The sequence below is a fragment of the Cydia fagiglandana genome, chromosome 21, assembly GCF_963556715.1.
Source record: "Cydia fagiglandana chromosome 21, ilCydFagi1.1, whole genome shotgun sequence".
Classification (NCBI taxonomy): Eukaryota; Metazoa; Arthropoda; class Insecta; order Lepidoptera; family Tortricidae; genus Cydia; species Cydia fagiglandana.
Window position 1 is genome coordinate 7,152,903 of NC_085952.1, and position 22,277 is coordinate 7,175,179.

A 22,277-nucleotide genomic window follows, 5' to 3' on the forward strand; every position below is an offset into this window, starting at 1 on the left:
TTGAATTTCCTTTAAAAAACCCTTAATAAAAGGTCGTAAGTGCCGCGTAAACACGCACTTTTGCGCGACATGCACTTATCTAGAACATCGATAGAATTTAAGTTCTCATATTTTTTAAGTAAATACCTTCTTATTTAAAACAAAATTGTTATCACAATTTGCCTCTCACTAATAATTACCTTTTTTTCCTAAATTAAGCGCCCTCTATGCTTTTTATTTTATAGATATTGTTAATACACGTTAGCACTCTTCAATAAAAGACAATTTTGTTCTTAAATCACACTTTTTGAATATTTTATAAGCAATCGTTTTTATCCGCCTAAATGAGTAAATACGGGTATTTATCGGGTGCTTTGAGTAAATACCGAGTAAATACTCAGTATTTACTCACCCCTACCCATCTCTAATATTGACAAACGACATCGACAATGTCTGCTAAAGTCACAAATATTACCAAAGTGCGGCCCGCGTCAACTTCGTTAACTACTATGTGGCCCTTGGCTGCTAAAAGGTTGCCGACCGCTGGTCTAATTGCACCGAGTGTTGACACTTTATTCAGATGGTCCCTACTGGTGTATTTAATTTTTATTTCAAAGAATATATGGTTATGAATTGGTTGTTGCAATAGAGTACATTTGGATACTAGGGCGGAAATGACATTTCCGCACGTATATCAAACGACGTTTTTAATACAGTTGCGAAAATATAAGAAATACAACAAGTAAGGTATTCTAAACCTACATTTTCAGGTTTTTCAAGCAAAGCACTCTCATTTGCAATTGCAGCCTTCTCATAAATGTCGGGCGGTGTTAAATCAATTTCAAACTCTGATTCACTCATTTTATAAGCATCTTTTTGAAAACTTAAGATTGGAAAACAAAGTTGTTGTAAGTTACATGTATAAGTTATAATGTTGTAAGTTACATGTATTAGTTACATTAAATTGTGAGAAATTAGCTCGTATCAAAATACCTAAAATGTGTAAAGTAAAATGAATGGATACAAAATCATGTCTCGGAATAGGTAAGCGAAACGGTTATCTAATTTTTATACAAAACTCTACTAATCAAAATGTACCTACTTCAGTAAAAGCTCAGTAATCAAAATCTCCCCATAAAAAGCTCCATAAATAACGGCATCCATTTGACAGTTAAATGACCATAAATAACCAATAAAGTGTAAATATCGTTTAGTTAAATAAACATTTCCTATCACTTCACAGGCGGCTGCCGTCCAAGAATAACATAAGGGGAAAGATGAACTGACAGCTCACAACTACAAAACGTCACAAAAAAATATCAAACTACCCGCACTTACGACTTTTTTTCTTCCAAACCCATAATCGCCCTTACTGCAACAGCAAGCGTGAAGACTTGGGGTGATATCTATTACTCTCTACTATCTCTTTTACACCTGTTATATCTCATGTCTCCCTTTTTCTTTCTAGAGTAGTTGGTACTAAATAGGTCTTTAGTATTCGGAAGGGAAGATAGTTAATTACGTGGGGTGCGAAGAAAAATGAGCGATAGTGGAACTCTATTAGCGAAGCGTCTTATCGTGTACCTTATTTTCAAAGAGATAAAGCTTATTGTTGAATGGTTAATATATTTAGTATTGAATATAGGGATTGACTGTATTATTGTATTAAATTAATGAGGAAGCCGTGGAATTAATGTGATATTTATTAACATTCGTAACCGTTGCCGCGAAAATTATTCTTTCGCGGTTAATCTATGTTTTTTGTACTGATTCAGGTCGATTCATGAAATAATAATGCTGCGTAGATATTTCTTCCTTATCAATCTTATCATAGTCGTCTTTGTATATTTAAGAGTTAGGCTCTTGTCGGTGTAGCTCTCTCCATTTGATTCTATCCAGGGCCGCCTCCCTGATTTCCTTACATACATTACAGCTACCTTTTCTTTTATTTGTGTTATGTAGCTTATCCTCGGCCTTCCCCTTCCTCTCTTGCCTGCAATCTTTCCTTCTATTATGTTATTTATAAAAGCGTCATGTCGTATAAGATGACCAATCATTTTCCCTCCCCTACTCTCTATTGTCCTCAACAGTTGCCTTTTCTCTCCTACTCTTTTTAACACTTCTTCATTTGTGATTCTTTCTGTCCATTTGATCTTTTCCATTCATGAATTCCATTCCATTCATGAATTTAAGCAGTAGGTACTATTAATATCGCTATCAATTTAGCTTGGTCTAGCTCTACAATTTATTTTAACAACCATTTCTACATCAAGCTTACAAAGTTTGAAAATGTCATATACAACTTCCAACCAACCTCTCTAGAGTTCGAGTCCCGGTTACAACACTCTACGGCTACCAGCTTGACACTGACAATACTGACATAAGTATTCGCTAGCGTGTGCGTAACTTACTTTCTACGCATCTCGCTCGCACTTTTCCAATATAATACGTGTAGATAGCAGGTTTGTTTGAAATTTTTGAATCTCACGATACGTAGAATCGATAGACATCTTCCAAAAAATTTAGGCACGAAACTAATTTTGACATATTGATCTGCCTACATACTCAACTATTTCGCCCAGCGTATTAGTATCGCCATACAGCGAGGACATATGGCCAGCCTTCGGGCACCTGGCACGTTGACGGCGATCTGGGGCAGATTTTTTATCTGTAGTTTTTTAAGTTTTATTGTGTTTGTTTATTGCTATCTTTGTTTTTATCAATAAAGTACCTACCGTCTACAACTTTCATCATAGTAGTTATACTCAAAAGATATGTACATACGTTTTATTTTCTATTCTTTTAAATACGGGTTTGTATGTTTTTTTTTTCTCCTAATGACATGGCATGAAACCACGTGTTAGCCGGAATGTCATAGTTAGAGCAAATGATGGGGCATCCTTCCCAACGGTCCAAATATAGTTTCAAGCGTTCACTCAAATATCTGTGGAACGCGCCCTTATGATTTACTCTCGCATATTTGTTTGGGGTGGAAAAAATTACACAAAAAGGGAGGAATTTGTATGACGCGCTAGGTAATTTACGACTATTTAGCTGGAGGTGAACGCGGAATTGGATGGAATTTTGCCTACTAATTAGAAAGGTCACTGAAACTGGCAGCTTTCTGGTCCCCTATTTCACCGCTGTGACAATTGTCATAGGTATTAATTCACATGACAATGACAATTCGCCGTATATTGCTGGTCCAATACGTAACTATTGTAGGTATTAATGATACGTACTGTCCATAATAAACGGAAATGTACAGAAAATTGTCTGTGTCAGGTGACAATTGTCAGCGTTGTGAAATAACTCGTAAGGGGTTGCATTTAACAATACAGACATAGGTCGATTTTAATAACTGACACAAGATTATTCTGTTAACTGTCAAAATTATCATGAAATTACGAGTCAGTTTTTGTTTCAACTGTCTCAACTACATGTAAAATAGGCAATATACTAATATAGGTATACACAATGACTTTTAATATTTATAGTTAAACATTACAATCTTACTACCATTTTCTAGTTGATAGAACAATTTTATAAATACTAAACTATGATCACAAAAAAATAAGTAATAATTAATAATATTATAATATTAGAAGTTGATTACCTACTTAAATCACAAAACGACACAGGTGTAATAAATGCATCATCCTCATCATTTTCACAACAGTTTAATTGATAGGCGGTTTTAAATCAAGCTAATTTAGATACAGCTGCGAGTCAAAAACTATAATTAACGTTACTAGAAACTAGAAATTACAATGTTGAGACAAATATTATGTTTAAAAAAAATCTATTACCTACAATGTAGGTCCTACATAAAACTTAAAATGTTTTTTTGTACTTATAACAAAAAACCTGAAATCCATTTAACATCTTTCGGTATTATTGACTTGACAAATGTATCGTATATTTTTAAATGTTATGTAATTGCTCTACTGTCATGAGAATAATATTCAATAATATAATTAGGTGTATTATTTTCATAATAGTAGTGCAAATACATCCTATAATAAAATATGAGATGAAATTCAACCCAAAATATAGAAGGAACTGGGCGACAATATACCTACCTACTTTAAAATTGCTAAACAAATACGAATACCAAAGTTAGATTGACGGGTAAGAGACACATTAAAACAAGAGATACACTTTTATGAGAATCATTGTGTTTTTTCTGACCAGAGCCAAAAAAATGTATCTCTTACCTCATGGCTCCTCTACACCATGGGCCAGCGCCGGCCACTCCAATGGACGCAGCCATGCGGTAGAATGAGATAGCAATATCACTTGCTCTCTCTAACGCATAAATGCGTCCCTTGGAGTGGCCGGCGCTGGCCCATCGTGTAGAGGAGCCATTACATGCAAAACATCCAAAACTAAAGATTTCTGTGCCATTTTTTTCTCGTTCTTTAAATAGGTTTTTTCTCATAGCACATCTATTTTAGTCACTACATAAATGCTAGTTCCTACACACAAACAGTCATTACAATCCAACTAATCTAACCAGGAACCCGTCAATTAGCAGATATTTTGGCTTGGCCCGCTTTTTCCGTGCACATTAAAAACTATGATTAATGACGCAACTTGACACCGCTCTACAAATTGTTTCGGTTTTAATTTTAATTACTTGGCTGCGGATACGATTTAAACGATAACACATTTATGTTGCTAAGAATTTATGGTTAATTGCGCTGTATAAATACATGCTTGTATTTTAGCCAGATGGGTAGGATTTTGTACATTTTTAGGGTTCCGTACCCAAAGGGTAAAACGGGACCCTATTACTAAGACTCTGCTGTCCGTCCGTCCGTCCGTCCGTCCGTCTGTCACCAGGCTGTATCTCACGAACCGTGATAGCTATACAGTTGAAATTTTCACAGATGATGTATTTCTGTTGCCGCTATAACAACAAATACTAAAAACAGAATAAAATAAAGATTTAAATGGGGCTCCCATACAACAAACGTGATTTTTGACCAAAGTTAAGCAACGTCGGGAGTGGTCAGTACTTGGATGGGTGACCGTTTTTTTTTGCTTTTTTTTTGCATTATGGTACGGAACCCTTCGTGCGCGAGTCCGACTCACACTTGCCCGGTTTTTTATTGTGTAATACACATATCAACCATCGCCCACACTGTTAACTGTACATCGGTGGACCTTATGCCTTTTGTAATAAGGTCCACCGTTGTACAGTTAGGAGTGTTGTTGTTTGTACGTAATAAGGGTACTTACGTGTGACAAGAGACCCTGCTCGCAGGAAAAACTTACTAACTAGGTGATTCCATAAAATAAATTGTTTCATCACCGTGGTATAGATATATACTGTCAAACGGGGTGAATATGGATGGATGGGGTGAATAGGGACAAATGACAAAACCTAAATGTGATTGAGGTACCTGACAATTTATTAAATGTTATGTTACCCTTAATGCATTAAACTGAAGTTCCAAATTCGAGCGATACAAAACTGACGGATACGTGTCACTATAATAAGAAATGAAACATCTAAAATGGCAAATAATTACAAAGTAAAACAATTTTATCGATTGATCCCAATACGTCTTCCCATCGGCCATATTGGTGTCAAGCCTGTGTCGCAGGCGTGGCCGATAAAAACCCACCTATTTGTTCGATTTACGAACAGAATTTTAATCGACGACGGATAAAAGTTTTTCTCCCGACCGCATTCCCCGCGTTTCCGCGAACGGTCCTTGATCGGCCCAATTAAAATTTCACAACGCAAAATGGCTACTGTCCGCCATTTTGTTTCGTTGACGCGTTCCGTTTTTGCAGAATTTTGATGCGTTCGTGAGACAAATTTCGGCTGTTGGAAACGAAATTGGTTTAAAGGTTTTATTGTTTTTTGGCCTTGGTTTAATTAAAATTGTCGCGTTCGAGATGTCAGTTGGGAAGGTATTTCGCGGCATAGTTTAGCAAACAGTTACATTTTTTAAAATGTATCTTAAAAAGTACATGTCTTATTAGGTATTATTTATCATGTTTTATGGTTGCCTTGACGTTCTCTTTTTAGACTATGGTTAGGTACGCGCCTTCTACATCATCGTCAGCCAAATTTATCCATTGCCGGTTTCTTTTGGTTCTGTCCACCATATACATATGTGTTGGGTTATTGGGTGCAATGCATGCAGAGACTATACATAGGTACATGTCATCTCATGCCTAAATTCTTTCAATAGCTGGGAAGAGAAGACCATGTTTTATTAGACTATGAGTGTTTCATTATTTACTTGATTTGATGACATGGCTATTTTGCTTTGGGTGGGGATGATTACTTTACTCGTCTGCTTGATTGCTAGCAATAAAACAAATACTTTCGATTACGCTAACCTTCAAGTTCATTTAATGTCATGGGGTTTACCCTTGAATTGCCGACAGACATTTCATCGAATGTTATTTCGAAGACAACGTTTCAAGTATTTTCATTTCATCGACAAGTCATTGCGTCGAAGAATTGATACTAGTAAATTTAAATCTGGGATTTTTAATTGGCACTCGAGTTATTTCGTATATAGTTTATATCGTGGTATTTCTTTACGGGTTTTCTTATTTCATTTTGGATTGCATTTAATACAATTTATTACGCATAAAATTATTTCAATATGTAATATTTGACTTTGATAGCCGTTCGTTTCTGTGGTGGGGTCGCAGTTCTAACCTAACCTGAACCTACTTTGAAAGCCGTTCGTTTCTGTGAGGGGTCGCAGTTCTAACCTAACCTAAACCTACTTTGATAGCCGTTCGTTTCTGTGTGGAGTCACAGTTCTAATCTAACCTAAACCTACTTTGAAAGCCGTTCGTTTTTTTGTGGGGTTGCAGTTCTAACCTAACCTAAACCTACTTTGAAAGCCATTCTTTTCTGTGTAGGGTCGCAGTTCTAATTTAACCTAAACCTACTTTGAAAGCCGTTCGTTTCTGTGTGGGGTCGCAGTTCAAACCTAACCTAAACCCACTTTGAAAGCCGTTCGTTTATGTATGTGGTCGCAGTTCTAACCTAACCTAAACCTACTTTGAAAGCCGTTCTTTTCTGTGTGCGGTCGCAGTTCTAACCTAACCTAAACCTACTTTTAAAGCCGTTTGTTTCTGTGTGGGGTCGCAGTTCAAACCTAACCTAAACCTACTTTGAAAGCCGTTCTTTTCTGTGTGGGGTCGCAGTTCTAACCTAACCTAAACCTACTTTGAAAGCGGTTCGTTTCTGTGTGGGGTGGCAGTTCAAACCTAACCTAAACCCACTTTGAAAGCCGTTCGTTTCTGTGTGGGGTCGCAGTTCTAACCTAACCTACTTTTAAAGCCGTTCGTTTCTGTGTAGGGTCGCAGTTCTAACCTAACCTAAAATGACTTTGATAGCCGTTCGTTTCTGTGTGGGGTCGCAATTCTAACCTAACCGAAACCTAAAATTGTTACAACAGAAAAATGTATTAAAGTAATACGTCGAACAAATGAATTGCAATGTTTAGTAGTTGTGCCAATTAAAATAATTTGAAACGAATCAGCGATCAAATAATATTCGATGAATAGTATTTCTACGCAGTAAGAAAAATTTAAATAAATAGTATATGAAACAAAATAACGCCAAACAATATTACTAGTACTAACGTTTCGATGAATCGTTGTCGATGAAATAATATTCGATGAAAAGTTTGTCGGCAAAACAAGGGTACACCATGTCATGGAGATTTACATTAGCAATATCATTACCATCAGCTTAGGTACCTACATTATTATTTTTTCTTTGAACTTATAAAGCTAAATAACCTAGTCAAAAGCTGCTTTTCCACATTATTTTCTAACAAAAGTATATCAAAGACTCGGCTTGTTAGGGAGCATCTTTACGCTGATCTTCGTTTAACAAGCATGTTGTTTGACTTTAAGACGATTGGTTGAAATATTTGTGATTCGATTTATTTAACTCTTTTATTTATACTGTACTAATGTAAAACATGGAAGATATTTGGTTTAAATTACCCCGCAGTCTTAATTGCTCCCCTGCATCTATGTCGTTGCCTAGCACCCCTAAGGGTGCTACCACAAGCTTTATTTAGATTGGGACTAGCTCTGTAGATTAAAGTCCCCAACCTGCAATCGGCTAATACAACGAGAGAGGCCCTGTACCCTGTGGAATGCCTATAGCCTCCTGAGACCCAGAAGTAATTGTTTTGTTTTTGAAATTGGAACCCTTATCTTCTATCTATTCTATCTTCTTCTATCTATCTATCTATACATATAATAAAGCTGTAGAGGGTCGAAAGTCTGTACATGGAAGATATTTGAAAAAAAGTTGACTGGGGATACTTAGAATCGATAACAGAACACGTTCCAATAGTTTTTAGAATTTTTGTCTGTTTGTCTGTTTGTCTGTTTATCTGTTTATCTGTTTATCTGTTTGTCTGTTTATTTGAACGCGCATCACGTGAAAACGGCTGAACGGATTTTGATGAAAACTTTACTAATCTGTCGAGAAAATCTCCGGCCAGGTTATAGGCTATAAAAATTCAACCCCTATAAGGGGGAGTAGCCACAATACTAGCTTGATTTAAGTTTGCCCCTGAATCTTATGGCGCTACTTAGGAAGGAGGGGCAAACTTTTTTGCGCCTGGTTGGGACTAAATGTGACAAGACCGAAGTGATCCCATAAGTGTTCCGTAAACAAAGTTTTGTACGGAACACTAAAAATGTACAACTGTCTATCAAATTGCGTTTTTTATATCGAAAAATTTTCGCGCTCGCTTCGCTCGCGTTTTCAATAACTTTCTGCGGTATGATAAAGAAGATATTCCGGTGACAACTGCAGCAGCATTACGAGTAAGTACTCTGTTGCAACGTTACTGCTGCAGCACTGTCAATTTTCGTGGTAAAATGATGTGACTGATTTCCATGCTGAAAGTAAAAAACTACAACTGTCTATCAAATTGCGGTTTTATATCGAAAAATTTTCGCGCTCGCTTCGCTCGCGTTTTCAATAACATTCCATGATATGATAAAGGTGATATTCAGTTGGCAACTGCAGCAGCATTACTCTGTTCGCAACGTTACTGCTGCAGTTACTGCAGCTACTGTCCATTTTCGTCATGAAATGATGTGACTGATTTCCATACTAAAAGTAAGAGAGTGAGGGTACGTAAGTATGACCCAACGTAGGCATTCGATTTGACTTTACGCGGACGCCCTTGAAGTCATGGAACAAATCTTGCTTTCGGGCTTGCGGCCAGCCGATTTTTTCGACATAGGTTACTGATTTTATAGCGAATTTTGCGCTCTTGCACGGCAGATTTGTCGGCCAAGGCGAGTTGCTACTTAGCCGCGATCCTGAGACCTAACTGTCAAAGTGATAACACTTTGGCAGATAGGTCTCAGGGGCCCGGTGAAAGCCGAAAACTAAAAGCATCCTATCAAGTAGCGCTTTCGAGTGAAGCCAAAGAGCGAGCAGTAGAAGAGTCGTGATTACGTGCATAGATTCGATTTCAAGCCACTCTTTTGCAGTTCAGCGTTAGGTCTTATGTAAAGCATTCTCCCTTACGGCGAAGTTGATCTTCTGCCTTAATTACACTTGGGCGTGGATACAAATCCAAGCTTTCCTCTTTCGCAGCTGGGCCTTCTGCCTTGCTCACATTTCGCCAATTCAATTCACTTGGTCAATTCCAAGCTCTGCTTTCTTGCATCTTTTCTGTGTGAAAACAACCTCGCTGAGACCCTTAAATATCGAGCCCTATGCGAAGCTAGGCTCATAGAAAACTGTCCCATCCCGTCTATGTATGAAATCCTGGATTCGCGCCTGGTTGGAACTAAAAGTAAAAATGTACAACTGTCTATCGAATTGCGTTTTTTATATCGAAAATAGTACTCTGTTGCAACGTTACTGCTGCAGTACTGTCAATTTTCGTGATAAAATGATGTGTCTGATTTCCATATTAAAAGTAAAAATGTACAACTGTCTATCAAATTGCGTTTTTATATCGAAAAAATTTCGCGCTCGCTTCCCTCGCGTTTTCTATAACATTCTGAGATATAATAAGGGTGATATTCGGGTGGCGACTGCAGCAGCATTACTCTGCTACAACGTTACTGCTGCAGGACTGTCAATTTTCGTGATAAAATGATGTGACTGATTTCCATAACTATCCAACTGTAATGCGGCAATGAACGTCACTCAATTTGCCAAAAAAAATTCAATATAATCTTGATGACCTTAGAGAGAGGGGGCACCATGGTCTAGAAATGCTTAGGGCATCAAAATATCTTAATCCGGCACTGGTCATTTGCGGAGTCAAACGATTTGGGACTCGCATTTTATACGCATTACCATGCCTTCCCCAAAAAAATCGAATGATTCGCGAAAGTCTCGCAACGCATTGAGGTTACAAGGGGCACGTGGTCTTCCTCAGGAGTCTGAAGAAGACCACGGTGAGTGGCGCTTTAGCCAGGCAGGCCGCTTCACTTTCGCTCGCGCGCGTATACCTTACTGTATCGTCCGATATACACCTACTACTCTGTCGTTTAAATCACGTGTATAATTTGAATAAGGGCGAAAAAGCTATTAATTTTGGAGTGTAGTTTTATTTAGTGGCACCTAATTGTAAAATATTTTATCTGGACTACAGTCCTCTAGCATATCCATCTGTCAACTTTACTTCAAGTTCCGCCTCCAGCGGAGAGGGAGAGAAATAGAACAGACCGAATTCCACGCGGGCGGAGCCGCGGGCACAGCTAGTTTATACAATAAAAGTTCAAAATAGATTTTGGAATATGTACAGAAAATTGTACGCAGGGACTTAGGAGGACAGGCTAGAAATAATGATGATCATTTTAGTAACAACTGACCACCAAGCTTGTGAAATGATTAACAAAAGACCTCTCGAAAAGTAAAATTCCATAATTTCACGGTCCATCTTAAATCATTTGCCATTCATAGAACTTTCGATAGTTTTGGAATAGTCGAATGATGGTCGCAGAATAGCCGAAAGTTATCCGAACAATAGTGAACGTGAGAGGCGTGAAATGGCGGCGATTTTCTGACATAATTCAATGGGTGGCGTGACTGGGGCGCCATCTGGTGATTCATTAAGGATAGAACTGTTGACCGCTATTGACCGCCTGCGTATACGCAAGGTTGCCAGATGCTTATTTGTAAGATGTTCATTTTATTTAAATTAGACAGGTAGGTAGGTAGGTGTCGATGTCAAATGCCCTGTTTTGCATACAGTTAATGATTAAGGTGATAGTCCAGTTCCAACGACAGCAGCACTGCCATTCATTTTACTATGGAAATTGACAATAACACCGACGCGTTCGTACTAGTAGTGCAGCTGCGGTCAGAAATGAAATGTTAGGTACTCTTATGATACATACAATTACATGACCAAAAATGAATATATCATCAATAAAACAAATCTCGACACATTGTCCGCTTTCTTACGTGAGATTCTCAAAAGAAAATTTGAAGATGTTGTTCGTACCGTTCCATCAAATGAATAAATTTAGCCCTTGATGCATCTGAAAACTTGCAAAATACTAGTCAAGCCGATGGTCAGACAGAGCGGCGGTTCGAAACTATTACTTTAAAAGCACAATGGACAAATTTGTTTCTAATGATCCTTCACGCCCACTAAAATCTGCTACCACCTGTCCCTTAAATTTTGCACAATGCTGTTTGACACGAATAGATTTCCCTAGCCTATTTCAGTGTCCCACTGCTGGGCAAAGGCCTCGCTGGGCCTCGCTGGGCTGGGACGTGGCCGCGGCAGGCCCAAACGGAGATGGCGAGATGACCTGGACAGCTTCCTGAACAACTGGCCGGAGGAAGCACCAAATCGGGAGTCGTGGAATTAAGGCGAATAGATTTATTGCATTAAAAATTGGAAGAAGTATGCCCAGCAGACAGTAGACTAATAAAAATTACACTAGGCGGAAAAAAGTACGAGCCTAGATAATTTATTTCTTAGACATATCAAAGTTATATTTTAAATTAACTAGGTACAGGAAGTAGCTTACCGAATACTTCGGAACTATTTTGGAAATATTTTTAACTTTACCCGTAACATAATATATACCTACTATAATAATGACAAAATAATGTACCCTACATCTTTTAATATTTAGAAATTCTTTTTTTTCTTGAACCATTATGAAACACAAATTAAAAAATTATAATATGAAAGTCTACATTAAATATTAGCAATCAATTAAATTCTCAATAGTCCTTTGACACCAAAGGCAAAAAACTTTTGTGAATCATACGTTAAGTACAGTTGCCCCTTGAAACCTATTGTCCCATTTCATTTGTAGCCCTTGACCACAAATAACTGTTTTGCTGATATCTCTGAGGTGGTCTATTATACTATGCTCTAAGAACGCCACATGAAGTATTGTGTTATTAATAATGAAAACGACTTAAATGTTGTATACTACTCATTCAGTTAAGGCATTTGGAGAATCATTGTTGGATTGTATCTGCGCAATAGAAGTCAAATTAGTTGCTTTTGTATAAAAGCAGGTGTTGTGAATTGCACGGGCTATTTTTATTGACATTATTTCGTTGGCTAAACACATCTGGAACAAACACTCTTAATTTTTTTTTATCTCAATGCAAATAAACTTATTAATTGTGGTCGTAGTTCATAAGGACAAAAAGTAATGAAATAATAATACAAAATGGGACATGAAATTTATAATTGATATGAACCAATGGAAAATACAGAATTTTAACAAAATAAGTAGGGTCGGAGTTTTAAATACGAATAAACATGCCGAAAAGAAAATGATTGAGTTTCCCCGTAAATATGAAAATAAACTCAAACAGAACAATACGTACCTAATATGACTTGACATTTAAGGAATATTGTAATTCTTGGTACCAGATATAGCAGGGTAAGTAGATCTCGATTCATTCATTATCAATCCCGTTAAAATACGTTGGGCGTTGAACGTGTACCCACCAGTTTCAGGGGTACAAGACTTGCGCTGGAAATTTAGGGTCCAACGTCCGTTTGCGTAGTGCATGTAAGCGAACGCTGGAACATTGCTGACCAACCGACGGGTCTCCACGATATACCCGTAGTCTTTATACTGCATCGCATAGGTAGTGGGTCCTCCTTTCTGAGCTTCAGTTAAGCTGTTGAACTGTTCTCTCTCTCTACCGCCCTCAACGTGTCGCAGGCGAAGATTTCCGTTAGCCATTGGAGTGACCGTCCAGGAACAACCGCTGAAGTCTGGAGTGATCACGTAATGCGGCTGGCTATTAGTCGGGTGATGGGGAATGTCTACAGAACCGCCTTGAGGAAGCCAGTAGGCCGCGTCGCCAGCAGGGTCGATTTCGAGGGCGTACAAGGCTTTGGCTCCATGTAGTTCAGCTACTTTATAGTGTGAGCTGGGTCCCAGTCTGGGTCCGTTAGGAGCTCCTAATACTCCGGCGGTGATCGCGTCCCTCGTGAAGATTGTATTTGTAAAGACTTGGGCTAGAGTCTTTTGGGCGGAGACGGTAGCTCTTCTCGGAGAAGTTGCGCCGCAGTGGATTGGGGTAGCGTTGGGCAGGTCCCTATCGCGTCCTTCTGCAAGCCGGTTATTCGGGAGCGTAGGAAGATCGGCTGCTGAACTCAAGCCATAGAGCTGGAGGATTAGGATCACGATAGGAGTGATGTGTCTCAGACCCATTGTTGAAATGATACCAGTCGATGGTGGCATATGCCCTTATATACAAATTGACTTCATACATTGTTTATTCGAAACAGCTAATTACATTTTATCAGATCAGGTTTAACTCGTCAATTAATGTATGCATCTGAAGGTTACTTATATCTAGTGATGTGAGTTTTCGTAAAGTAATTAAAATTTGTTTAATTAGTGACAAAGAATTAAAGGTGATAAGATAAGCAAGTAAGAATTACAAACAAAGGGCCCAGAAGGGTGATTTCTGATTTCCAATACTAACTTATGGCAATAAGTCTGGAGTATCTAAGAAACAATTACATCTTCCTGTAAAATGACGAAGTGACTAATCAAATTTCGTATCTCTAATATCAGTAGTAATTCAGTACGTCGTCTATAACTACTTTGCCGGTAATCCCTTATTTCGCGGCCTCTGTGGAGTACAGACTCCAAAAGTAATGAAATAATAATACAAAATGGGAAATGAAATTTATAATTGATATGAAACCAAGGAAAATACAGAATTTTAACAAAATAAGTAGGGTATCGGGTTTTAAATACGAATAAACATGCCGAACAGAAAATGATGAGCGATTAAGTGTACCCGTAAATATGAAAATAAACTCAAACATAACAATACGTACCTAATATGACTTGACATTTAAGGAATATTGTAATTCTTGGTACCAGATATAGCAGGGTAAGTAGATCTCGCTTCATTCATTATCAATCCCGTTAAAATACGTTGGGCGTTGAAAGTGTACCCACCAGTTTCAGGGGTACAAGACTTGCGCTGGAAATTTAGGGTCCAATGTCCGTTTGCGTAGTGCATGTAAGCGAACGCTGGAACATTGCTGACCAATCGACGTGTCTCCACGATGTACCCGTAATCTTTATACTGCATCGCATAGGTAGTGGGTCCTCCTTTCTGAGCTTCAGTTAAGCTGTTGAACTGTTCTCTCTCTCTACCGCCCTCAACGTGTCGCAGGCGAAGATTTCCGTTAGCCATTGGAGTGACCGTCCAAGAGCAACCACTGAAGTCTGGAGTGATCACGTAATGCGGCTGGCTATTAGTCGGATGATGGGGAATGTCTACAGAACCGCCTTGAGGAAGCCAGTAGGCCGCGTCGCCAGCAGGGTCGATTTCGAGGGCGTACAAGGCTTTGGCTCCATGTAGTTCAGCTACTTTATAGTGTGAGCTGGGTCCTAGTCTGGGTCCGTTAGGAGCTCCTAATACTCCGGCGGTGATCGCGTCCCTCGTGAAGATTGTATTTGTAAAGACTTGGGCTAGAGTCTTTTGGGCGGAGACATTAGCTCTTCTCGGAGAAGTTCCGCCGCAGTGGATTGGGGTAGCGTTGGGCAGGTCCCTATCGCGTCCTTCTGCAAGCCGGTTATTCGGGAGCGTAGGAAGATCGGCTGCTGAACTCAAGCCATAGAGCTGGAGGATTAGGATCACGATAGGAGTGATGTGTCTCAGACCCATTGTTGAAATGATACCAGTCGATGGTGGCATATGCCCTTATATACAAATTGACTTCATACATTGTTTATTCGAAACAGCTAATTACATTTTATCAGATCAGGTTTAACTCGTCAATTAATGTATGATGTGAGTTTTCGTAAAGTAATTAAAATTTGTTTAATTAGTGATAATAGATTGGTCATATTTTTCATCAAAACGATTTCGACTGGCAAAGCATATTACTTTTTGGCAACCGGGTTTTTTAACCTAATTAGACCCCGCTGAATCCGAATTTGCCGGTTGCTCAATCGAAATCTTGACCGGAAGTGAGATATTTGACATTAAAGGTCCCTTTTTTTAGTTTTTCGTAAATAACTCTTAAACGGTGGCGCATAGCAAAAAAAGTTCTATTAAATAAGTAATTTGCATAAAATTGCCTACAAGAAAGATTTAGTACAATTTTTCGCTAGGATCAATATTTAAAGAGATTTTAACACGGGAAATTTAATTATAATCACTTCTAAGGTCCCGTTTTTTAGTTTTTCGTAAATAATTCATAAACGGTGCCCACTATCAAAAAATGCTGTTAGACGTTAATAATTTACTCAAAATTTTGAACAAAAAAGATTCAGTACACTTTTCGCAGGGATCAATATTTAAAAAGATAATAAAGAGGGAAAGTTAATTATAATAAATTCTAAGTTTCCTTGTTTTTATTTATTCGTTAATAATTTGAAAAGTATGACTCATAGCGAAAGAAAACTTATACGTAAATAATAAACATAAAATTTCCTACAAGAAACATGTAGAACACTTTGCGCTAGGATCAATATTTAAAAAGACAAAGCAGCGGGTAAGTTAATTATAAATAATTTTAAAGTCCCTTTTTAGTTATTTGTAAATAACTCGTAAACGGTGTCCCATAGCAAAATAGATTTTTAAGAATAAATTATCTACATAAAATTTCCTCCAAAAAACATCTGGAATACTTTTCTCTAGGATCAATATTTAAAGCGATATTAATGGAAGAAAGTTAATTACAATCAGTTCACAGGTCACTTTTTATTAGTTTTTCTTAAATAACTCGTAAACGGTGGCCCGTTGCAAAATAATATTCTACATAAATATTAAACATAAAATTGTCCACAAAAAAGGTTCCGTACACTTTTTCGCTACGATCAATATTTAAAGAGGTATTAAAGGGGGTAAGTTAATTATAATCAATTTCCAGGTCCCTATTTTTAGGTTTTCGTAAATGACTCGTAAAATAAGGCTCACAGCAAAATAAGTTCTTAATGTTCTTGTAAATAAAAAATCGGCATAAAATTTTCTACGAAAACATATTGAACACTTTTCTCTGGGATCAATATTTGAAACGATATTAAAGAAAGAAAGTTCATTACGATCAATTCACATGTCACTTCTTTTTAATTTTTAGGGTTCCGTACCTCAAAAGGAACAAACCGGCCAAGCGCGAGTCGGACTCGCGTTGCAAGGGTTCCGTACATTACCCAATTTTCAACAAAGTATTTTTTATATGTGAAACGCGAGTGAATTGCCTTTAAAAAACCCGTAGGGGTCGGTTCAAAAAACTAAGTAATGTGCGACTCGCGCTTAACTGCATATTTCTAATAGGTTTTCCTGTCATCTATAGGTAAACCCAGTAGTTTCGGAGATAAAGCCCCCCCCCCCCCCCATAGCCAAACAATGACCATTCCCCTCCGCCCCCCCCCTATTTATCCGTTTACGAGTCATTTACGAAAACCTGAAAATAGGGACCTGGAAATTGATTATTATTGATTATTGAACTTACCCCCTTTAATACCTCTTTAAATATTGATCGTAGCGAAAAAGTGTACAGAACCTTTTATGTGGCCAATTTTATGTTTAATATTTAGGATGTAGAATATTATTTTGCAAACGGCCACCGTTTACGAGTTAGTTACGAAAAACTAATAAAAAGTGACCTGTGCACTGATTGTAATTAACTTTCTTCCATTAATATCGCTTTAAATATTAATCCTAGAGAAAAGTGTTCCAGATGTTTTTTGGAGGAAATTTTATGTAGATAATTTATTCTTAAAAACCTATTTTGCTATGGGACACCGTTTACGAGTTATTTACAAATAACTAAAAAGGGACTTTAAAATTATTTATAATTAACTTACCCGCTGCTTTGTCTTTTTAAATATTGATCCTAGCGAAAAGTGTTTTACATGTTTCTTGTAGGAAATTTTATGTTTATTATTTATGTATAAGTTTTCTTTTGCTATGAGTCATACTTTTCAAATTATTAACGAATAAATAAAAACAAGGAAACTTAGAATTTATTATAATTAACTTTCCCTCTTTATTATCTTTTTAAATATTGATCCTTGCGAAAAGTGTACTGAATCTTTTTTGTTCAAAATTTTGTGTAGATTATTAACGTCTAACAGAATTTTTTGATAGTTGCCACCGTTTATGAATTATTTACGAAAAACTAAAAAATGGAACCTTAGAAGTGATTATAATTAAATTTCCCGTGTTAAAATCTCTTTAAATATTGATCCTAGCGAAAAATTCTACTAAATCTTTCTTGTAGGCAATTTTATGCAAATTACTTATGTAATAGAACATTTTTTGCTATGGCCCACCGTTTAAGAGTTATTTACGAAAAACTAAAAAAAGGGACCTTCAATGTCAAATATCTCACTTCCGGTCGAGATTTCGATCGAGCAACCGGCAAATTCGGATTCAGCGGGGTCTAATTAGGTTAAAAAACCCGGTTGCCAAAAAGTAATACGATTTGCCAGTCGCATCAAGAAGGAGAGCGATTTTGAATTTTTTTGTCTAGTCTATAGGGAATAAGGTGATAAGATAAGCAAGTAAGAATTTCAAACAAAGGGGGCAAAAGGGTGAGTTCTAGTTCACAAGCACAATAAAATAAAAAAATCGTCAAGAAATGTGTATTTGTAATGAAATCCAAAAAAATATACATGTAAGATTCTATATATTTGTTGGTAAAAGAAATACGCAAAATGATACAAAAAGTTTTAGACATCAAAGAGAAATATACCCAAAGGAAGAAGATAATGAGTTTGAGCTTAAATCTAAATATAAAGACAAACACGACAACAGGGAAGATCTTCACATTTAAGGAATGTTGTAAGACTTGGTACCTGATATAGCAGGGTAAGTAGATTTCGATTCATTCATTACCAATCCTGTTAAAATGTGGTGATCGTTGAACGTGTACCCGCCAGTTTCCGGAGTGCAAGACTTGCGCTGGAAATGCAGGGTCCAATGTCCGTTTGCGTAGTGCATGTAAGCGTACGCCGGGACATTGCTGACCAACCGACGTGTCTCTACGATATACCCATAGTCTTTATACTGCATGGCGTAGGTGGTGGGTCCCCCTTTCTGAGCTTCAGTTAAGCTGTTGAACTGCTCTCTCTCCCTGCCGCCTTCAACATGTCGCAGGCGAAGCATCCCGTTAGACATGGGAGTGACAGTCCATGAACAACCACTAAAGTCAGGAGTGAACACGTACTTTGGCTGTCTATCGGACGGATGTTGGTGAATGTCTATGACACCGCCTTGAGGAAGCCAGTAGGCCGCCTCGCCACCAGGATCGATTTCGAGAGCGTACAAGACTTTGGCTCCATGGAATTCTGCCATTTTATAGCGTGTTCCAGCTCCCGGTCTAGGTCCGTTTGGATCTCCTAATGCACCAGCGGTGATCGCGTCCCTTCCGAAGATTGTAGTTGTCAATACTTGTCCTGGGTTCTTATAAGTGGAAGTAATGACCCTTCTTGGAGACGCGGAGCCACAGTGGATTGCTACTCCATTGGGCAGCTCCCTATCTGCTCCTTCTGCGAGTCTGTTATTAGGTAGTTTAGGGAGGTCGGCTGCCAAGCTTAATCCATATAGCTGGATAATGAGAATCACAATCGGGGTGACATGTCTCAGAGCCATCGTGGAAATGATACCTATTGATGGCATATCCTTATATTTATACGAATTGGCTTTCGCTCATATTGCTATTTCAAGGCAGCTAATTTTTATCCAACAATCAGGTTTAACTTGTTAATTAATTGAGTATGTATCTAAAGGGCTTGAATTTAATTAGTGATATTAATTAGCCACAAGTGATAGCCGAGTTTTAGACTTTCCAACAAAGGATGATGACAATATATTTTGGATATCTGAGGAATGGCCTTCAAATGTAGAGGCAACTTTTATCAATGTACAGTGGCGTTCAGAAGTGCATGGATATATGTCGACCGTAATGCCTTAATATTACGGTTGTAACATCTCCATGCACTTTTGAACGCCAGTGTACCTAGCTCATAAACTGTGCACTTTTCTCCATAAATAGATCAATACCTGTCTCTATCTCTATGATCCTTATGTGATTTGATGACTAACGATTTTTCAATATATCGTGTTCTCTTCAACGTCAATTCGCTTTTTGGAATTCTGAAGTTACAAAAATGTATTCGCTATCGTTGGATAATTTGTTGGATATTAAATATTACATGCATATACATACGTACCTAATGTATTTTATCGGGACATGTATCGTAATATTGTATTCTAATCGAAGACCGTAACGCGATAGTTTATGAAATAATACTATTTTAAAGGATTTTATGTCGTATAATGAATTTAAAATACAATTTTATTTTATCATGCATTATTTCATAGATCAGAAAGTGGCAATTCGAGGATGAACGACTTTGTCGGACGAAGCGGTTACATATCAGAATACCGAAAATCGATTTACCTAATGTTGAATCACCTATGCTCCTTTCACCTATTTTTTTAAATACCTGATGATCAATTAACCTAAGCTCATAACACCTAATGAACGAATTACCTATTGCACGTTTCACCTACAATTGGTTTACCTAAGCTCAGAATACCTATGCTCGATTTACCTAAAGTTGAAACACCTAATACTCGAAATACCTAATGTTGATATACCTAATGCACGAAATACCTAAACTCGGTATACCTAATGATCGAATTGCCTAAAGTTAACATACCTACTGCACGAATTACCTAAAGTTGGTGTACCTAATGATCGAATTACCTAAAGTTAACATACCTAATGAACGAAATATCTAAATTTGATACACCTAATGCACGAAATACCTGAAGTCGATGCACTTAATGAACGAAATATGTACCTAAAATCAAAAATATAATTATTGTTTAGTAGAATATTATTTGATATAATTTTTTTAGCCAAATCATTAATTGGCTTACTATTTTTTATTATAATATAAGGTCTAGTCATTTGCCAGAGTCGAGATAGGTGCGACGACGAGCAAAGCTAGGAGGAGCGTGTTAGGTTAACTGCGACCAAACACTGCCAAAACCGACTTTTATTTCATCAACTTACAAAAATTAAGTTTTTGATAAGATAAGATAACATAACTTATGTTGTATTAGACTTACAAAATCATTCTACTACCTAAAAAGTAGCGTTTCAAAAAGTGTATTTTTAATTTGTTATCCCAACAAACAGTTTCTACTGTAAGGTTGGAAAATCGTACGATTTATTGGGTGGAGTTGCCACTTGATGATTCGGCAATTTGATATAAATTTTGTACTGGGTATATACTTTAGTTACAATACTATACTTTAGGTATTCCGTGCGATAGGTTTAACAATTTTAGGTATTTCGTCCATTAGGTAATTCAAGTTTAGGTACATCGTTCATTAGGTATATCAGCTTTAGGTGTATCGTCCATTAGGTATATCAGCCATAGGTGATTCGTGCATTAGGTATAATAGCTTTAGGTGAAACGTGCAGTAGGTAAAACGTGCATTAGGTATATCGTGCATTAGGTGTTTCGTCCATTAGGTTATTTGAGCTTAGGTATTATAAACTTAGGTCAGTCAATGTTTAGGTAAAATGATCGATAGGTAATTTAAAATTAGGTGAATCAAGCATAGGTGATTCAACATTAGGTAAATCAGTTTTCGGTATTCTGATATGTAACCGACGAAGCGATGTTGAGTCAGTGAGTAAGTAAATTTTCCCTTACTATTTTTGCGAATGTTTGATTAAGTTGGGGAAAAACAATTAACTGACCATATTTGGTACGGCGAAACAATTGTAAAGTGGCATGTAGTAAATAAACAAACGTAAGTCGCCTTCGCCGGCGCCGCACAAAGCCTGTTTGTATAGCGACGTCTGCGTCAATACGAGCCGACATACATACAGCTGCTGGCTAATTGTGAGTGGACAAAACATACGGCGTTTGATTTACGAGATGTATGCAAAAATATAACGCATATTTGTTTTTAATATGATTTTCATCCATTTATTTATTTTTCTTCTTAGGCTAGGTCATTTATAACATGAATATAAAAGTAAAATACAAAAACACATAAAAAGCAACAAAAAATAAGTATAAACACATTATAAAAAACCTGACCTAGGGTGCCGCCAACAGCGGGGCAGGGCCCAAGCTGCCGGTGGTCAGGGCCGCAGAGAGAGGAACCGGCGGACTATCCGCGCCGTGTCCATCATCGCCTTCTGCATCTGATCCAACCACCTAGCGAGAGTCTCTCAAGATGTTGGTCGAGACTCTTCGCTATTAGACCGTTCACTTTATTATTTTCATTATTATTGCGGATGACCGTCTCGTCTATCAGGTCAAGCTCTTTTCTCACTTATAACTCTTGCGTCTGACCACATACCTATGCCTACTCCACTTACAGGAGATATGTAGAGAAGAAGGAACGACATTTAACTCTTCCTTTCCGACTGTCTGAACGAAGTTCAAATACGAGAGTTCATGCCCTCAGACGGTCTTTTCAATCAAATTTTAAATGCCGGTCTCTCGCACATAGGTAAGACCTTACTCGCAATAAATTGTTTAGGCTGCAAAATGAATTTTAGTTGTGGGGGTTGCAACGGACCAACACTGACAGCAAACATGGCACAATCGCAGTTATTCTACAAAAGTAATTATTTTAAGAGTAACGACTACAAACGACACAAATAAAATCTGATACTTATCATTATCAAAATGTTAATATCGCAATTAAAATTAACAAACATTTGTGACTTATGGATAGGTATGCAGGAACATGTAGTCAGACCGTAAAAAGTCTGCAGCGATTTTGATAGCCCACGCAGTGCAAGTGTCATTTTAAACGTCAAACT

At 37.5% G+C, this 22,277-nt stretch overlaps 1 long non-coding RNA gene across 1 annotated transcript in view; it reads left to right on the top strand.

The window, feature by feature from the left end:
• The window catches only part of LOC134675296 (uncharacterized), a 466,888-nt gene that overhangs the window by 286,069 nt on the left and 158,542 nt on the right, over window positions 1–22,277 (top strand). The gene's annotated exons all lie outside the window — the stretch shown is intronic.